The 20,070-nt window shown below is 36.8% G+C and overlaps 1 pseudogene; it reads left to right on the top strand.

Moving 5' to 3' along the window:
• Positions 1–6,843: 6,843 nt before the first annotated feature.
• LOC149676477 (uncharacterized) lies at positions 6,844–7,464 on the top strand (annotated as a pseudogene).
• The last annotated feature ends 12,606 nt before the right edge of the window (positions 7,465–20,070 follow it).

The following is a 20,070-nucleotide window of genomic DNA, read 5'->3' as shown; positions in this document are numbered from 1 at the left end:
ACTTCAAGAAACCAAGTAACGCTTTTGCTGTAACATTTGAAGCTAGCGCACATCTTGGGGAAACTAACCTTAGTATTATCAGGAGTTCATAATAATCCCCGGAGGGTTATTTTGAACTCCTGGTATTATTGACCATTGTCATTACTGGAGGGAAGACTCGCATCTCTTGCGATTGCACCATTTTAGGTGGAATTTCTGATAGTGTTTTGACGTGTATTTCAACCACATTACTCTTACAGGACACCCTTTTTAAGGGGCGGCTAAACCTATAGCATCGTTTTTCTTCATACTATTTTGTTTTACTAATTTTCTAATTAAGAACAGGAATAATTAGGCCAAAAACAAACAAAGATTTTGGAATTTCAGAACTTTTGATCAACGTAAAACAGGGTCCCCTGTAAAATTAGTTTCATAGGAATTAGTTTATCTATTATGATTTCAGGTTTCTACCTATTAGACAAACATGTTTATAGGGTGGTTTTTCCAGCTATAGGAATCCATAAACTCCAGTACCACTTTTTAAAAGTGGAGAAGTGTTTTAGGCTGTTTAGAAGACATTAGTAAATTAAAATTAACTAAATTATTAATTATATTGAAAAATAGAAACAATAAATTTGAAACGCACGCTCCCACCATATTTTTAAGTCTGGCTAACTTCAGCAGCGCCATCTAGCGGTCCGTGTTTGCAGCCAAAACGCCTATTCATTCTGGGTTATTTTTGGGGTCGGTTTCCGTTAGAAATGGCCGCTGCGATTTTCTGTCCGATCTTTGCTGTTAAATATTTTGATTTTATTTATATTTTAAGGGTTAATTTGGATTAAATACCAAAGTTTTATTGCTACCGATCGGAAATTAAGCATTGCAAGTAAAAGGTGTATGGTTTACCGTGCCAAATACGTTTGTTAATTACGACCAAGGCTTAATCCTTTGTCTTTGGGGGCGTTGCCGCGTTTGCCAGAAGCCATAGTCTCTTCAGAAAGAGATCTTTCCAGGTAAATATTTTATTTATAAGGGTTAATTTAAATTAAATACAAAATTTTATCGCAACCAATTGGAAATTAAGCGGTACAAGTGGAAAATGTATCGTTAAACGTGGAAAATAGGTTTGTTAATTACGACCATTGTCTGAAGAAAACATAGCCTTAGTTGATTTTATATATTGGTTACCAAACATTATGGTAGTTATTTGGAACTCCATAGTTCTAAATAACTAGTGCACTTTTGTTGCTTTGGTTATTGGCTTTATATTGCCCTTAACTGAAGCGAGTAGAAAACCTTTAACGGCAGATGTATTAACGCCGAAGTAAGGTTTTAAGTAACTGTAGTTCTCTAAAATGTTTTTAATTAACAAATCTATTGGTGTAATATGGGTGTCTAGGGCCGGAAATAAGCACAGGACACATTGTCCAATAATATTTTAAAATGTCCCATACTATTCTTTAAAACTAAGGGGGTCACTAGCCAGTTTTGACCAATAAATTTTCCCAAAGTTTTGATAGCTTAACCATGAACACGCCACACTATTTTTGCACACTCTAGTGGACAATGTCCTATAAATTTTCTAGTCAAAGGAGTTAAGTCGTTTTTGTCCTTTGAGTATGTTATAGTCCTATTTGCCCCCCATCCAACCATATAAGAAGCCTGAGTGATTAAGCAAAATGTTCACAAACATACCACCTCCGTAGGAATAGCATTGCATTTATTCCGGGTTTTACTATTCAATCTTTTAGTCGGATTAAAAGTAATTCAAAGTGATTGTTTAATTGACAAATATTTCAAGACTGACCCTAAACCGTATTAATATTTATCTTTCTAGTTATGTTAAATGATTTATTTGAAAGTTGAATTAATGTTATTCAAAATGCTTGTGCCATTTAAGCTGATAATAATTTTAATTTTGTATTAGATTGTTTGAATTGAACAGATTTTATTTTTTTTAGCTATCATCTGTTTCTAAAGGAGAAATTTATGTTGGATTCTAAAATGAATTATTATTATTTGACAAAACACACCCTTTATTAATGAGGTCAATCTACCCATCCGTTGAAACTGAATCTCACTAGGAAATCAATTTAGACATTTTAGGCTCTCAGTGAAGTAATTAAAGCTTATTTATAGTAATTTTAGCAATATTAACAGGACAATTCCTTTCTCAATTCAGGACTAAACTTTGATTTTATCCGTTTAAAGGGAATCTCATTTGCAAAAATGACTATTTCGACAGCCTGTAACATTGTAGGCAATTATTGGGGTATTCAGTTTATTATTTATTATTATATTCATTCTTAGAAGGAAGGCGCTTGTGTCCTTCTCTATGTAGGGATTTTTTTTCGCCAGGACATGAATTAAATACTGACATATGGAATAGGTGAAAACTGGTCCTAGCCCTCCCTTTTAGAATAATGAACGTAATCAAGATTTTAAGGGTGAGATTCCCTTTGCGGTATTAAGTCATCTGGTTTATGATTTTAATTATAAATATTTTTAGGGGAAAAGCTTTGGCAACTTATTGAGGGAATTTTGTAGGACCTAAATAAATTTATAATTTATGTTTAAGGTAGAAGGTTGCTTATAAGCTTTGTCCTTTAAAAGTAAACACGATTTAAGGGGGTTTAAATCAAGGCTTAGGTTTTTATGGTATTATTTTACTTCCCCATACTAAGGTATTTAGTTTAATGTTACGCCTGGGCTATTTATGTCAAATAGTAATAATTTGTCTTGCCCGAACTTCATGCAAGAATATTCAAGTGGATTTTCATATTAAGGTATTTAATTTGAAGTTATGCATGTGCTATTTTCTCTAAATAATTATAAGAATTTCTCTTGCGCAGGAACATTCTCTCGACAGGAGAACTTCAATAATCGAGTGGAGAACATTGGAAATCCCATGCTAAGGACGAAGTTTCCTTGTTTTTTGGGCTCCACAACGGGCTTTAGTTTAAATTTAATAATTCCCGAGTAGAACAGGGACTTGTTAAATTTAAATTGGGCTCGCAAGGATTACGTGGGGGGTGGTTGAGTAAGTATAGCTTAAAGTTTCGATAAGCGGGAAGGAACAAAAAAACAATCGATTTACTTATAATCATTATTTTTGACCTTTTGGCGTGTTTTTTTTAAATATTTTTATTATTTTTTATATTTATATCAAATAATTAATATTTTTGTATAAAAAATATTGTTTTTTAATATTTTTAATTGGTTTTTTCTTACATAAAAAGCTTAAAAGGGGGTCAAAAAACCATTCCAAGTCCACAGGTAAAAAAAGAGAAACCAAGTCTAGTATATAAAAATTAAAGAAAAGAAAGAACGAGGTTTAAGGCAAAATTTATTCAATAAACAACAAAAAACCTAAGTGTTTACAAAAATCGCGAACAAAAAAATATTAAAGAGTTTTCTAAGTTAAAGTTTGAACGCAAAAAAATAAGTAGTTACAAATAAAATTTGCAAGCAAAAAAATTAAGTTAAGTGGTTACATGAGAAATTTGCTAGTAAAAATGTATTTTGTGTCTTCTAGCTTCGATGATTTCCTCCATATCTTTAAGTCAGTGCTGAGAGAAAGAGTGTTGGAGTTGGCAAAAAATAAACATCCTTGTTTTAGACTAAAGTATTAACTGTACATAAAAAACGGTTTTTTTTATTATTGACGACATATTTTTTATCTTGATAAGAGTTTACTTTTAACATTATTGAAAACCGTTTAGTCTTTTCTTGCACTTCAATAAATGTAGTCGTATTTATACTTAGACTCTGTTCAGTGTTTTTATTAACAAACAACAGGTTATGGGCCCAGCACGCTTCCACTGCGCTTGTATAGTGTAAATAGTTAAGTTCGTTAAGACCGCTACGGAAAGAAGAGATCGCAAGAATCATGGCATCAAATCACAACGTTCGGATTGAAACCTAAACGAAAGAAAACTATGACACTTGGAAGCACTACTGATTAAAAACGACTATTGGGAATAAGTCGATGGAAGCAAGCCAAGACCAATACTAATCACTGGAACCGGAGGAAACTCTCAAGAAGTAGCAAAATGGGGCAGAGCGGAAAAGAAGGCGAAATCCGATTTAATCCTGGCAATTAGTCCATCTGAATTTGAAGCAAGATAAAAGCTGCGTAACTTCGCATGAAGTCTGGAAAAAATTAGAGTCCATCTACCAATCCAAGGGGCCAGCTCGAAAAGCCACACTGCTTAAGAGACTCACTATGAATAAGATGAGAGAAGGCGACAACGTTCGGGAACACGTCGACCGATTCTTTGACGCAGTGGACAAATTGGAGGAGATGGAACTGGAGATAAACAAAGACCTACTGGCAATCATGCTCCTGTACCGCCTACCCGAAAGTTTTGAAAACTTCAGACGCGCCATTGAATCCAGGGATTCTCTTCCAGATCCAGAAGCCTTGAAGATTAAAATCTTGGAAGAGTTCGATGCCAGAAAGTCGAAAAAAGAAGACACGGTGTCAAACGCGATGGTGGCTTGTAGCTCAAATACACGGAAGAAAACGGAAAGACGAAAAGACAGCCACTGAAAGAGTCATGAAAAACCTTACGAGAAATTGGAATTCAGATTCAAATGTCATGGGTGTCGACAACTTGGCCACAAGGCAAGTGAATGTCGAACAAAGATTCAAAATTGTGCAAACGTTGCTGAAGAGAAGGCACATATAGTTACCGAATCGGAAGCTAGTTCCGACGCGTACGCGTTCCACATTCAAAGAAGCACTGATGCCTGGTGCATTGATAGCGGTGCAACATCACATATGACATCAAAAGAGAAAATTTCGTGGACTTGGAAAAGACGGACAAGTCATTAAATTTGGCAAATGAGGAATCGACAAAAGTCATTGAAATTGGTGAAATTAAAATTTCAGCGACAAACGGAAAAACCGGCAAAGTCTTAAAACTAGAAAATGCCCTACACGTACCTGATCTCCGCACAAATTTGATGTCAGTTTCCAAGATCACGGATAAAAATCACGATGTCCTGTTCAAGAAAACCAACGCGTTTATAATGAAAGTCAACGGTGAAGTAATAGCGGTAGCAGACCGCATTGGAGACCTCTACTTCTTACGAAAGAACAAGGAAGAAGCTAACATCGCGGAACCAGAATTCCCAGCAAAATCGAACCTCGAAGATTGGCACATCCGTTTGGGACACCTTAATGAAAAAAGCGTAAAAGACATGTATCGAAACGATTTAGTCATTGGAATGAATTTGGACAAAGACGGAACTCTCGGCGTATGCGAAACTTGCGTAATGGGAAAGCAGACCCGTTCAACTTTGCCGAAGTCGAGACCTGAAAGAACTTCGAACCTGTTGGAAATTGTACACACCGACGTCTGCGGCCCAATGCGAGTAGCCTCGATGGGTGGAGCCAGATACTTCGCTGTCTTCACCGACGACAAGTCCAGAGGGAGTGAAGTTGCATTCCTGAAAAAGAAAAACAAAGTCTTGGAAGCCTTTAAGGACTACAAGAAACAAGTTCAAAAACAAACTGGAAAGAAAATTAAAAATCTACAATCAGACAACGGCACAGAATTCTGCAATACATAATTTGACGATCCAAATTATGAGGACTTCATAAGTATTGAAGTCTACACAAAATACGAATTGAAAACCGAACAACGCAAAATTACTTTGGAAACCAAATCCGAAGAAAATATAGAAGATACGAAAATCCCCATTGAAACACCAGAAATGAAGATAGGACCAAGCAGACCAAAGTTAATCAAGTCGGGAAACCCAGGGAGACCAAGAAAACTCTACAATATGATTCCAAAAGAAGTCAACATTGAAGGCGAAAGCGACATCGTCAAAAACCTAGATGAAACTGCAAATCTAATCAGTTTACCAGATCCTAACAATATGAAAGAAGCGTTGGCCACTGCAGATGCCGAAAAATGGAAGGAAGCCATGCTAAGCGAATACAAATCACAAATCAAATGTAAAACCTGGAAAATCTTTGATCGTCCTGAAAAACACAAAATCATCGGTAACCGACTGATATTTCGGTTCAAGTACAACGCGGATGGACTCGTAGAAAGAAGAAAAGTCAGACTCGTTGCAAAAGGATACGCCCAACAACAAGGAGTCGACTTTCAAGAAACTTTCGCTACAGTAGTGAGAGCAAAGTCAATCAGAGTTGTAATGGCACTTGCAGCAGAGCTTGACTTGAAAGTCCACCAAATGGACGTCGTAACGGCGTATCTAAATGGAGAAGTTAATGAATAAATATATATGGATGTACCAGAGGGACTAGAAGAAGCGCTAATTGACATCGCAAAAGCAGATAACATGAGCAAAGATATCTCGCAGACCTCGTTAGAATAGTTAAACAACCTGAAAGGTGGAAATAAAGCGTGCTTAATAAAGAAATCACTTTACGGATTACGTCAATCTGGCAGGCAGTGGTATAAAAAGTTTGATAAGAGACTCCTAGAGATGAAATTGAAGCCATCAAAAGTCGACCCATGCATTTATACCAAGAGAGACGGAAAAGATATGATGATCATAGCCATTTATGTCGACGATATTATAATTGCATCCGGAAACTTGAGTTGGATGAACAAGATCAAGAGGGAGCTCAAAGCGGCCTTCGAAATGAAGGACCTGGGTCAAATCCACTACTGCCTCGGTATAGAATTCAACCAGAACCACACAACGGGATCTATCTCGGTGTCACAAAGAAAATACACGGAAGCCATTCTTGAACGTTTCGGGATGCAGAATTCAAGACCGACCTCAACGCCTTTAGACGCGAACAGTAAATTGAAAAGTCCTGAACACTTCGATTCAGAGAAAATGGAAAGCATTCCCTACCAAAACCTGATTGGATCGTGAATGTATCTGGCTGTCTACACGCTATCTGATAACACTTATGCGGTCAGCGCCTTAAGCCAATTTAATTCGAACTTCAACGAGGAGCATTGGATGGCTGGAAAAAGGGTTCTGCGCTATTTAAAAGGAACCATTTCAAACGGGCTAATCTACAAGAAAAACGGCGAAGGACCAAAATGTCTCGTAGACTCCGAATGGGGCGGTTGCATCAATGATAGACGATCCTATACGGGATACGTATTCACGCTCGCAAGCTCATCAGTATCCTGGGAAGCACGAAAACAAAGAACCGTAGCCTTATCAAGTACTGAGGCCGAATATATGGCTATGGCCGAAGCCACCAAGGAAGCGATATACCTGAAAGCATTTCTAAAGGAAATCGGACTTCCTCTGGACAAAATAGAAATCTTCAACGACAACCAAGGAGGGCAAAAGCTAGTTAGGAACCCGATCTTCCATTCGAGAACAAAGCATACAGACATATACGAAAGCGGCACCATCGAGCTGAAATACTTGCCGACTGATCAAATGCCAGCAGACGTGTTAACTAAGTTATTGTTTGGACCTAAACAAAAATCTTGCACCATAGCACTTGGGATCTTACCTGTTAACGAAACCACTTAGTCTGAAAATAAAGGGTTTTTTTTGAGAGGGACTGTTGGAATTCGCAAAAAATATTTTTTTTGAGAGGGACTGTTGGAATTGGCAAAAAATAAACATCCTTGTTTTAGACTAAAGTATTAACTGTACATAAAAAACGGGGTTTTTTATTATTGACGACATATTTTTTATCTTGATAAGAGTTTACTTTGAACATTATTGAAAACCGTTTAGTTTAGTCTTTTCTTGCACTTCAATAAATGTAGTCGTATTTATACTTAAACTCTGTTCAGTGTTTTTATTATCAAACAACAAAGAGCAAGTCCAGAAGCCATCATGTAACGTGAATCCAACGAAGCATGTTATCGTTAATGGTACAAAGCAAGTCCAGAACATCGGAAGTCGTCGGGAATGATACGTCTCGGAAACAAAACTCTCGGAATGACAAGCAGCAGAAAAATCAAAAAATATCAGCCGAATCTACAAATTAAAACATATTAATAACACATCTTTAACTATTGCCTATTTTTGGGTAGAACGAAATAATCTTAGATTTAAATAATTTCAGAGAAACCGGTCCTTATTTAAAAAAATCTCTAAATTAATTTAAATTACCCCCTTGACAAATTTTCTGAAAACCTGCTTTTATTTTAAAATTATTCCCACAGACAGATCCCGTAAATAACTAGGGTTAAATGGGACAAGGCTTAAACTTAGGCTTAGGGCAACCCCTTGTCTTAAAATTATCTCAGCATGATTTGATTTCTGAAAATCTGTCGCGTTAATTCTAACCTCGTGTCTTACAATTATCTCGGCAGGACTTGATTTCCGAAAATCTGTCGCATTATCTCTAACCTACTGTCTTAAAATGATCTCTGCGGGAGTCGATTTTCGAAAATCTGTTGCTTTCTCTCTAAATTTATTAATAATAGCCCCTAAACTAATTTTAGGAAAACTTTAAAACTATTCCCACAGACAGAATCCGTAAATAACTAGAATTTAAACGTGACAAGGCTTAATTAGGCTTAGGGCAACGGTCCTCGTGTTCGGCGGGACTTGATTTCCGAAAATCTGTCGCGATATCTCTAAATATATTAATAATAGCTCCTAAACTAATTTTAGTTAAACCTGCTATTTACTTTTTTTAAAACTATTCCCACAGAAAGACCCCGAAAATAACAAGAGTTTAAATGAGACAAGACTTTATTAGGCTTAGGGCAACGGTCGTCGTGTTCGGCGAGACTTTATTTTCGAAAATCTGTCGTGATATCTCTAAATTCATTACGTACCCCGTTTAATATCTTTATATAATAGCCCCTAAACTAATTATTAAGGGATTCTCTCTTGTTTATTATCTCGTTGTAAAATTTCATTTATGGGACTTGATTTTTAATAAATAAATATAAATAAAATTCACTAACATTTAACACTACCTAATTAATTTAAATACTTGAAATAAAATAAATAAATTAAGGGGGTAGAAGAGTTTGGATTATTGTAAAGCTTAGGCCTACGGACTGTTAAAGCACCACGAGGCTAAGCAATGACCGCCAAGTAAGTTGAAGAGCTTCGGATTCAGCTTGCTTCCTCGGGAAAAACGATCAGCGAAAGAGCGGATCTATCAAGCATCGACCTCAAAAGCCGGGATCACGATCAGTTGAGAGGGAAAGGTATTTCCAAGCGACCTTCTTCGACCGCTTCCAGGCAACGACCCGTAACTTTCAACTAAGTAAATTTCCTACGTTGAAGAGCTTCGAATTTAGCTTGCGTCCTCGGCAAAAACGATCAGTGAAATGGCGGAACGATCACGATCAGCGTACACTCTTAGAAATAAACGTTCAAACTTGGACGAATAATTGTGCAATGGCCTGCCACTGAGACAGCACGTTTCTTTGACCAAATTTGCACGAATATTAATCGTCCAATATTGGACCCTACAGAATGTCCATATATGAACAATAAATCATTCAAATATGGATATCTTTTTATCCATTACTGAACAAGTTTTAATCCAAAAAAGCTCAATATTTTTATGACGCGTTCAATTATGGCTCTCTTACTGTTGAATTTTGGTACATTTTGCGCTCAGTTATGGAACTATAAGCGTTCAACATTGGGTCTTTTAGCGTTCAGCATTGGGTCTTTTAGCGTTCAACATTGGGTCTTTTAGCGTTCAACATTGGGTCTTTTAGCGTTCAACATTGGATCTTTTAGCGTTCAACATTGGATCTTGTAGCGTTCAACATTGGGTCTTTTAGCGTTCAACATTGGGTCTTTTAGCGTTCAACATTGGGTCTTTTAGCGTTCAACATTGGGTCTTTTAGCGTTCAACGTTGGGGCTAAAATCGTTCAACGTTGGGGCTAATATCGTTCAACGTTGGAGCTAATATCGTTCAATTGCGGGGCTAATATCGTTCAACGTTGGAGCTAATATCGTTCAATTGCGGGGCTAATATCGTTCAATTGCGGGGCTAATATCGTTCAATTGAGGGGCTAATATCGTTCAATTGCGGGGCTAATATCGTTCAACATTGGGGCTAATATCGTTCAATTGTAAGCTTTTTATGGTTCAACATTGGAGCTTCTAGAATTTAGGTATGGGGCCTTTATCGTTTAATTTCGGGATCTTAAGTACTCAATTTCGGGTCCTTTAGCGTTCCATTTCAGGGCTAGATAAAGTGTAAATAGTCTTAATTGGTTAGAAAGATAAACTTTTTCTTCTGTTCATAGAAAATTTTATTATAGTTTTACAATGTAAGTTGATTAATTACGTTTAAAACACTATTGGAAATATTTTCAGCGTTAATCTTAAAATCCACTTTTTGTAAGTACTCCATTGTTTTCAATAAACCTTTCGGATATTGCATGTTGAAAGCGTAAAAGCCAGCGAAAACTGACACTACACAATCTTCAGTACAGCCCACTTCAAAAACCTCTAATTCAATGTGTATTTCGGCTGGCGACTCAAGAACGTTTATATCCCGAAAGACAATTATAGGGGTGGCTTCTACGGGCTTCTGTAAAGAGTGGTAAAATCTTTTAAGACCAAACCACTCATAATACTGAATGTATTTCCTACACCTGACGTGAAGAACAGTTTACGAGAGTCCCCGAAAACGCATGGCAGTTAAAGTAGAGATGCTCGCAATTCTAATTCTATTAAATTTAAAGTAGTTACATTAATTTGCACAAGAAAATTGGTTCTTCGTTATCTTAGTTTACCTTTGAAAGCATCTTCAGATAATGTTTCCTGTTTTAATTTTACGATAGTTAGAATATCTTTCGCGTTTTTTTTTCACCAAATCTAGAATTTTGGTCGCGATTGTTTGAAAGTGAAGATTGATTACTTTCTCAGCAGATGGGTGAATATTGCACAACATATTGAATTCTTTTATTAGCTACAATATTAACAAAATGTATTAAAATAGCTACGCTTGACATCGGCTGCTCTTTAGTTTGGGATCGCTTTTAGAACTCACCTTGTTCCTTCTAGTCAAAACAGGAAATTTCTCAACAACTTCGGGCACATTATGGTCGAAGGAAAACTGTTGTCTGTATGCAAGAGTACGTTTCATTTTTTCTTCAATCAGAAGCTCGTTGGGCTTAAGTTTCTCCAATACTTTATTCATCACCAATAAATGGGCCTGAATGCTTTCATTGTCTTCGGCGGCCGTAGAAACGTCCTCAAAAATTGGGAGCATAAAATTAAAATGGAAGTTTCAGTTTATTTTAAAAATTAACATCTTACCAGTTGAGTTAATATTTTGATTTTCGTCATTTTTGGCTTATCAATATATTGACCAAATTCTTCAGTGCTTTCGAGACCCGCCTCAGTTACCTTACGCTTTTTGGAGTATTTTCTCTTCATTTCATCGACTAATGCTGAACTAGTGGTTTTTGCTCTTTCGTGGCGGTATTTGGTTTTCAAGCTTTCAAGCCAAGTGTTCTAAAAATGTTTAAAATTTGGCAAAAACCATGTCAAATGAAGAGTCACCTTACATATCCATTGTTGTTTGGGCGCTTCAGTCTATCTTCCAAAAATGGGTATTTCTCCACAAGAGCGCTACAAACTCTCATGCGTTCTTGCTTAGTTGGATACCTTTAAAAAAGGCATTTTATTTATCTAGTTGTAATAACGAATAATTTTAGAAATCTATTAATTACTCTTTGTAGCGGCTCATATCTTCATACAATAATCGGACTATTAGGGTCTTGTTTACCCTTAGAAAAACATGAGGATTCTTGTTTTCAATTAGTTTTGTAATGGAATTCGGGAATTTAGGAAGAATATAGGGGTTTGGAATGGACGTTTCTCCTACTGCTCTAGATGATGGCTCGGAAGTTTCCTCCCCCACAGAGCTTAAATTTGCCCCAGAAAAGGTTGTGCTCATAGAACTATATAATAAAAAGGCTCAAAATGAAACAAACATTTATTTTCCCAAATTTAGAAAATTTCCTCTTACCGAGGAGCTACCATATTCTATTTGCCCCATTGGCAAATGACTTTGATTTAAAACTACATTTAATTTTGATTTATTTTCGGGTAGGCCGGTTTCGAAACTGTGGTTCACAAAGTCTTCAAAGTCCTTGTCAAAAACCTGAACACATTTAATCCCATGTTGGACGTTAAAAAGTGTTTCTAGTCTTAGAATAAATTCCGATTTGGTGATATCACCACATTGAAAAGTTAATTTATCCTCTTTGCACGTGACATGATATTTAAATAGGTTTGTTGCCATCTAAAGTAAATAAAATTCAAAGTATTAATTTTAAACTCTTGCATGGGTGAATAAAAATTATCGCTTAAGACCTTTCCACCCATTTCAATATTTAAACCTATAGAGTTTAGACGTGTTCACTACCCTGAATAATACCTTTTATTATATACACTTTTGATTTGGTGAATTTAAAATTAGGGTCAAGGTCGTGGAATATTCTTTCCGAAACTTTCATTAATTAATCTAACATCATAAAAACAAAGTTAAAATGTATAAAATGACTTAAAAGTAAAATCGGAAAACGAAGTGCTTTAGCTCCGGCTACAGAGCTTGTGATTCAACGGTACAACAGTTTTATTATCAATTTTATAATTATCAGTTCTAAGGGAAAGCTGTCGATTTCTTCACCCGGTGAGAAAAAACACCAATCTTTAGTTTCTTCCACGCAATAACAATGGTAATGTGTAATGAAATCTGTTATAAGTAATGGTCTACAACATATATACCACTTTATGCCAATTTCCACTATATAGTATATTTTAGCAAATGCTGGGAGGTCATCGCTGTTTACGTGCAGGCAAAATATATATCCTGCTTTGTACGTAACTGACTTAGTACGTATGGCAGAAGCAATTTGGCTTACTTTGGGGTCAAATAAACATCCCATAAAAATGCTTAATTGTGTTTTTAAGCCACTTGGGAGGTTGGAAAATTGGAGCTTAATGGGCGTAACAAAAGAGTCATCTTCAAATCCTAGATCTCCGCTTCTTTCCCAGCATTGAAGTAATTGGTGACGTTTGGAAACAGTAGAACATATATTCCTGAAATTTCTCGAAATTGAAGCTATTTCCTTAAAATATTGGTGCTTGGCTTCAAAGCGCATACACCAAAGCCGAATTAGGGGCTCAAATTCGTACATTAAACGCGGGTAATGGATGAAATAATGTCCTTTTGGGGTAAAACGAGAATTTGGAATTTCCTTAACCATATGGTTAAAATCATATATTAAATCATACAAATATGGAAGCCATTCTCTTTTAACTTCAGGGGCTAAGATAATTTCTCCAATTTCGACTAACGTCAGTAATAAAATCCAATGTTTGTCGTAACTTGGAATGTAAGAACCGAACATAAGTGGGAAAAATGTTAAAAGACATTTTTTTTTCGAAGCTGTGCCAACATGGGTTCCTTTTCCGGAAAGAACGGCCCTTGTTATAAGAGTGCTTCGATTTTTAACGTTTAGTTTTCCCAAAGGAAAACTTTCTAGTTTTGAATTTATATCATCCAAAGTAATATAATTTTATTTATCATGTGTCTTATACATAGTTTTAAAACTCTTGGCACGACACCCTCATAGAAATCGTGCATTATATCTGGGGGCAGGGATTTTGTTACTTCGAAATATCGTAGAACAGCAAATGGGGAAGAGCTTTTCACACCGTACGTTGAAATGTTGTCCGTATTATCGCAAATTGCTTCTAGATGGTAATTATGAATAGCCTCACTTCTAATAGTCATCTCATTTTCATCGAATTTCTCAGATAAATGTTCCTTCTTTGTCATACAGAACCTACATATCCTTCCGGAAGAAAATGATTGAAGAAATCCACCCACACCATGACTAGACAAGTTGTCTCCCGAAATGGTAGGCAGTGCCCCTTTAATTGTTCTATTTCTTGTTTGAAAGCCTTGAGTTTGCAAAGTCTCCAGATCTTCCCGTAAAGGCTTTAAACATTTGCTATAACCATATTTGTTCAAGATTGGGTATTTAATAACCATGGCTAAATTTATACTGCTTAATTTGCTTCGGTAAGCGGGGCCAAAATTTCCAATTGCGTAGTAAATCAAACAAATTTTGTGCTTCCCTCTCTTAGACCCAAGTGGGTTAACAACTTCCACCTTATCCAAATACAAATGTATTCTCAATATATTTTCGTCCGATCCAAACAATGGGTGACTTTGACAAATAGAACCGTCGTGATAATCCACCATATATTTTTCGTTCTTATCTGTCCCCTTCAAATACTCATTCCAGACGTCATCATGAGCTATTAGATGCTTAAGAATTTCTATAACAGGAACATAGCTGAGGGTATCCCTAAAAATCATATTATTGACTTTTCTAGTTCCAAGGGTGTAATCGACAGGTTCTACAAGATTCAGTTTATCTCTGCAATATGCGTTTAATCTGTATTCCGTCTTAATGATGGACGTTACTCCAGTAGAAATACTTTTCACGTGAAAATGTCGACTAGTTTCACTGTTTTCACCATCCTTTGGTAATAAGTTAAAAGAAACCTCAAGTGATTGCTCTAATAAGCTGGTGAAACTATTTGATATGCTAGCGGCAACTGAATTTGGAATTTTATGTTTCTCGCGCATTCCTAGCATCATTAAAGCAGCACTCCTTTCAAGGGCATGTATTTTCAAATCATTTTTAAATAATTCTTCACTATCCTGTTGCTCATGGGCCTCTAATTCTAAATAAAGAGGGCTAGAAATTACTTGCGGACAAAACAAACACATTCTCCCTTTCAAAAAGAAGCCCCCGCTAGAGGCAGTGGGAGTTGGATCATTCCCATGCTTAATGAACTAGGGCTCCATCAGGCGTTGCATTAAGGCGTGAGGAATATCCCAATTTCGGCCTCCGCCCAGTATGTTGGTTTCTCTCTATGTGTTTTCAGAAATGGTCTATTCAGTCTGTATAGTAATGGCAGTTCTACGTATGCCAACGTCATATCCTTCTATCTCTAAAGTCAATGTCATCCCCCAACCGAGCGCGAACAGTATTCCCTCTTACAAAAGCGTGCCAAGAGGGAGGGGTGCACGGTCTACTCCCTTTTGAACCACCACTAGCCTATAGAGCTATTTCATCTCGCGGGGGAATTGATTGTTTTGGAGCGGGATTTCACTAGCTCTCGCACAGGCGCCATTTTGTCGGGGAAATTTAACTTTGTGTTCTTCTACGGCCCTCGGGGAGGGAGGGTGAAAGTAGGTACTGTTTATACACCCTTTCGACGAGTCTAAGAGGAAAAGGCGCGGGGGTAAAACTCTGCCTTCCATCTCGCTTTTTAGCGCCACCGCTGCAGGTGTTTTGGATCTGAGAGTGCGCAAACACGGCACTGTATCTCCCGATACTAAGGGTTGCTAACGGGGGAAACTTTTCCCGTCAAAAGGGTGTATTGGAGGCAAACCCGTGACGTTCCCTCCCTCATCAACTGAAATAGCTCCATGACGTCGACAAACTAGACGTAGTACGTCACGCAGTCATAGGTCTTACCACGGTTTCGGCACTCATAATGGTGGGTTCCAGTTTCCTCCTGCACTCAACCCACCAGTATGGCCGTGTAAACTATCCCAAGAATCTTAGCTCCTCCCCCAACTGAAAGTTCTCTATGAAAATTATAAACTATATTTAGGATAGTAGGCGAAGGATCGGACGCCACGTGTGCTTCTAACAAGCTTTGCCATAAATTGCCAATTTTTAAAGAAAATAAGATAAGACGATAAGATAACCGAAGTGCAAGCAAGTTAACACCGAGTTTTATGAATTATATAATGGATACAGGTTTTTGTTGTGCAGCCCTGCTATGAAAGAATGCATACAGGGTGCAAATATAGAAAAAGTATACAGGGTGCTAAGGATAGCCCAATTACAGAAAAAGTATGTAATAATACTTACAAACTATTTAAAATTAGACAAAATTACATTAGAATTAATGTAGGGTGTTAACTATGCACAAAATTAGAGAATAATGTGTACAGGGTGTTTGTGATAAGGCCCATTTAAGGAACAATGTGTACAGAGTTCTTATATATGAATGTAAAATGTGTCACCCCACTTCTAACCACGGTAACCGGGTGTTTAAGATAGAGTTGAGCTATCGAAGAAAGTTAAAGATGCAGTAAAGTTATAGAAGAATGCGTACGTGGTGTTTGTGTTGCAGCCCAGGCTGAAAGACTGTATACATTGTGGTAATGATATAGATAGCTTTCACACGTGGAGAATTATACCTATTACACCAGGAGGTAAGGCCACCTGGAGGACAAAAATGCAGGCTATTTTGTCCTCCAGATAGCCTCACCTCCTGGTGTAAATGGTATAATCCTCCACGTGTGAAAACTATCTATAGCCAAAAAATAGAAGAACATATATTCAAACTATAGTTTGAGAATTTCAAGTAGTCTTAGGCGCTAAAATATACTTACATGCTACATTTAAAACGCACTCTAAGCCGCTTAAACACTACCCCAATCGTATTTGCCTATTTTAATCTTTCCTAACTCCTCAAACGGTATTCATAAGAATTTCAGGTACTTCTAGGCGGTAAAATGCAAGATAAAATGTACTTACTACATTTAAAATTTGACACACTCCAAGCCGCTAAAACGCTACCGCAACCGTATTTGTGTACTTTAGTCTTTCCTAACTACTCAAACGGTATTCAAACTTCACACTGAGAATTGTACACCCCGTACAGTAAACTTTTATGTTTTTAAGAGGCGGAAATATTTTAATTTACATTACCTTACCCTATTGAGACACTTCTTCAATATTAATATGCAGCAAAATTAGAGAAGAACATATACAGTTTGTGTGATGTACCCAAACCGTCCAGTTATACAGGGTGTTTTTGATAAAGCCCAGTTAAGAAAGAATCTATACAGTGTTCTTATGATATAGCCCAATTGCATAAGAATGTAAGAATTCCCCACAACACTTCCAACCACGGTAATATATACCCGACGTTTATGATATGCCCATTTATAGAAGAATATTGAGGGAGCCTAAGATGCAGAAAAGTTATAAAAGAATGCATATAAGGTGCTAGTGACAGTCTGAAAGAGTGTATACAGGGTGATAATGATATAGCCAACTTTGAGAAGAATGTGTAGTGTATGTTATCGATGCAGATAAGGTGTAGAAGAATGTATATAAGTTTTAGAAAAATTATACTATGTAGCTAATTTATAGAAGGTATACAGGGTGTTCATGATATATCCCAATTATAGAATGCATGCATGGTTTTTATGATGCAACCAAGTTATAGAAGAATTTTATTGACGACCAGGATTTAGCTAAGTACCACCACTACCAACGCCAGACTTCCAAACGCACTTCCACAGGACGTCAAGTAAGAGCGCCGATAATTAAACCCCGACCTATGCAGGGATACCGCATCAGTATTTATTTTAAGCTTTCCTAACAGTTCAAACTGTAATTATGAGATTCAGGAATTCCTAGCTCTAAAATGCAACAGAAACTGTTCTTAACATTTAAAAATCACGCAATCCAAACCGCAACATCTTTCTGTATTTTAAGCTTTGCTAAGTGCTCAAACGGTATCCAAACTGTGCTTTAAGAATTTTAGGTACTCCAAGAACGTCCCACGCCATTTACTACCCCCTTTCCACGCAAGCACCCCCACTTCCACATAGGCTGGCAGTTAACATCATTAGCGCTGAAAATGTAAGCGAGATTCGAGCTATGCGAAGGCAAAATCAATCCATAACTTTTCATAACATTTTTTTCAGTTCTTTTCCTTACAATAGTTTAATAAAATAACGGTATTCAATGTTTATACATTTTTAATAACCTTTCCGCTCATTTTTTCATTTCTTACTTCTCACATAACATAACCTTTTTTTCGATTTTTGAGCATTATATACTTTTGCTTTAACAATCCTCAAACAGCTGGGAAAGATTTTTCTTCGTACGTTCTTTTTTTCTTTTTATTTATTATTGGCTCAGTTTCTTCGCGATTTTCATCCTCGTATGTTTTCGGATTGCACAAGATGTTCACATTTGTTAGTATACTCAAACATCAAACGGCAGATCAGTGTATGAAAGCTGAAGATCTTTTCTCTCTATAGTGTTCTTCAAAGGAAGATTAAAGGGCACCACCAGAGGCGTTGCGAGCCCCTAGGCTTCACGTACAAACGGCGGACTTTCATTTACTTCCTGCAAAGCTTACGCGCCTCAAAGCCTCCGGTGGCGCCCTTTAATAATGGAATCGAAATAAGGCGCTTTTTACGTCCAGAAGCTTGATCCATGTCCACGCGCAAAATTAAAGTGTTTTCCTTTTTCCCCATCTGGCAGGCCATGTGCTCGCCATGTGGGTGACAATGTGCTTTCCACGTGCTTAGAAACTTATCAAAACTGAAAATGAACCAGCGTGAAAACAAATATTTTCACCTACGTGGAAAGCTCATGGGCACCCATATCGTGAGCATATGGCCTTCCACATGGCTTAAATGGAAAATATTTCATGGGTCAAACTTCTGGACGTAAAAAGCGCTTATTTCGATTACATTATTGATCTCCCTTGGTTCTGCTGCGGTCCCCATCGATTAACTTTTTGATATTAGTCTTTTGGTAGATTACCTTCGGAAGTTTGGTACGTTTCGTCCATTAGAACTTCTTCAACTAAAACAGATAAAAATATTAATACGTACCTTTGAAACTTAAAATATCCCCGTTTCACGACAACCAATAAATTTGTAAATCGATAACTTACAGGAAATGGATATTACCGCTTCATTCAAAATATCTCTTCTTGGTGTTTCTTCACTCCCCTCCAAGATAATATCTTGTTCACTTCCGTCTTCATTTGAAGAAACTCCATCCTGGTTTGAAGAAGCTCCGTCTGGGTTTGAAGAATCTCCGTTTGGGTTTGAAGATACTTTTTCTGGGTTTGTAGATGTTTCTTGTGGGTTTGGAGAAACTAGGTCTGGGTTTGAAGATGGTTCTTCTGGGTTTGGAGAAACTAAGTCTGGGTCTGAAAAATTCTCCTCGCCCATGGTTGATCCAGTCTGCGACTCCGATTCGCCTTCCTGGTCTTTGCTTTTTGTTTCAGTTCTAGAAAAATGGAAATACCAGTTTCTAATGCAAATAGGTTTTCTTCACAATGAGGATGAATTTTAACTTACCAACGCTCGCGAAAACTATTTGCAATGCTTCTTCATACGTTCGAACATTCAGTTTTACTTTGAGATGGTTTAGCAAAGGGACTGATTTGCACAGTTCTTTAACGTTAGAACTGAAGTTTTCGTGAATGGTCCCTCTCAGTTTTATCGCTGCATTTTCATTATCTTTTTTAATTTGAATTGAAATTTCCATGTTATTGATTTCCTCTTTCATTTTTTCAATATCTATCTGGTTCTTTTCGAGGTTTTTTTAATAATAATAGCCTTTGGGCTTCCAAAGACTGAAGATTATGTATTTAACTTGGCCCGCTTACACTCTATAGTTTAAGTACCTACTTTTATTTTGATTTTTTTTTTTTTGGCTTCTAGTCTCTCTTCCAAAGGGCCGAGAGCCTCATGAATAATATCCGATTGTAACTCTTGTTGGTCCTCGATGGTTTGAATCTCTTCCGCTTCTTCATTATCGGTGTTTTCTAGCGCACAATTTAACGTGGAATAACAAAAATTAAAGAGAATAAATTTTTCATTGATTCAAGATTATAATGTCAAATTATGAAAACACAAAACGCTCTGCATTCTGTCTTTAAAATTTCATCGAACTGGTTTGATTTTTAAAAATACATTCCCACTTCATCAGAAAGTAAATTTGGGCTTAGCAAGTCAAGTTGGCAAACAATTAAAATTGATATAAAATTAAAGAATAGCGTTATGCAACTTTTCAAAGGGATATTTTGATCAGAGGCGTTCCTATGAGGGGGACAGGGGGAGGCTCCCCCTGCAATTTTCATAGATTAAAAAAGGTTTCTATTGGTGCAAATTAATTTCCAGTAGGGCAAATTAAGTTTCAAGAAGGGAATATTAAATTTTTAGTAGGGGAATTAGATTTCTAATAGGCAAAATTAAGTTGCCTCCTCCTAAACTTTTTGTTTCGGAACGCCACTCATCAATCTAAATCTATTATAAAAGCTTGTCATATCATATAATC

The sequence above is a fragment of the Phalangium opilio genome, unplaced genomic scaffold, assembly GCF_054372755.1.
Source record: "Phalangium opilio isolate 3A_F unplaced genomic scaffold, DU_Popi_V2 ptg000046l_1, whole genome shotgun sequence".
Classification (NCBI taxonomy): Eukaryota; Metazoa; Arthropoda; class Arachnida; order Opiliones; family Phalangiidae; genus Phalangium; species Phalangium opilio.
The sequence above is the reverse complement of the archived record's forward strand: the minus strand, read 5'-3'. Positions and strand labels throughout refer to the sequence as shown.